Consider the following 1,242-nt stretch of genomic DNA (forward strand, 5'->3'; position numbering starts at 1 on the left):
AGATGCTGGTCTCCGCGAGGCCGAGCATGATGAGGTTAGAGCAGTTGCCGATCTCTTGCTTGGGTTCGGCCACTCCGGTGAAAGATGTCGTCATGCACCGGGGAATCACACCGTGCACACAGAAGGTGGGGCTAGCTAACGGAGACGACGTCGGGATCCAGAGCATGTAGCGAACAAGAGTCAGACCGCCGGAAAGGAGGAATAGCTATGAAATCCACAGCAGTGCGGCGGGCGCGTGTTGCACGTTGTGGAGTCGCTTGGCTGGAGTAGCCGCGGTGCTTCTATTTTTTCTCATTTAGCCTGCCGATCCATTCTTTCCTTGACGCTTTCCTTATCTACCCCAAATCATCCGCCCGCATTGCATGCTAACCTTTATTACTCCCAGGAGAGAGCTCGGGCTATAAACGAGCACAGCCTATCAGTTTCATGCAGATTAAAAGGTTTATCCTTTTCTTGGTATCTGGAGTAACAAGAAACACAGCTTTGTGGCAGTGGTTTGGTTCCCAGGCAACTAATTAGCTGCTTTACATGAAAAGAACATTACACTTTGCATGCAAAGTTTAAAATAGTAAAAGGCTGTAACTAGGAACTTGTGAGAGACTGAGAGGGGAGGTGAATGATTATTCTTTTTGCAGGTAGGAGGTGAATGAATTAACATAATTAATAATGTTAACAGCGAGCTTTTCACGGAGTTCAACACAAATACATGGAGAAATTTGGGGGTGTGAATTGGCCTAAACTAATTCCATCCCTTGTATATAATATAGTTTACCATTTATACCTTCTCTACTTCCCCAAGGAAATGTTTTCCCTCCCTTTTTACTACAATCCCTATTTACCACTTTGTTTTCTTTTTTGTCGCATTTTTAAGTTTTTGTCAAAGGGTAAATCTGTCCAATGGGAATTAGACAAGTGAATTACTAGGGCATATGACTGGGCACTTTTGTTGGGTGGGCTTAGCGGTTTTGCATGTCATGGAAAATATTCTTTCTGCATGGTTATTGCATGTGATTTGACCATGTGACTCGGCTGATTGCTTTGACTGAATTCTTGGCAGTTTGCATGGGACCGCGGTGGTTAGGATTTGCATGCACGTTGTCTTTTTTTTTTCTTCAATCGTGATTTTCTTGGCCGGTCGCCTGGATAGGCCGTAGCAGACATTTTGATGTATATACATGTGTTGGCTGTTAGAGGGACAGTTAGCCAAATTTATGATCAAAATCTAAAATTCAAATATTTTTT

This window comes from Triticum dicoccoides, chromosome 6B (assembly GCF_002162155.2).
Source record: "Triticum dicoccoides isolate Atlit2015 ecotype Zavitan chromosome 6B, WEW_v2.0, whole genome shotgun sequence".
NCBI classification, from domain to species: Eukaryota; Viridiplantae; Streptophyta; class Magnoliopsida; order Poales; family Poaceae; genus Triticum; species Triticum dicoccoides.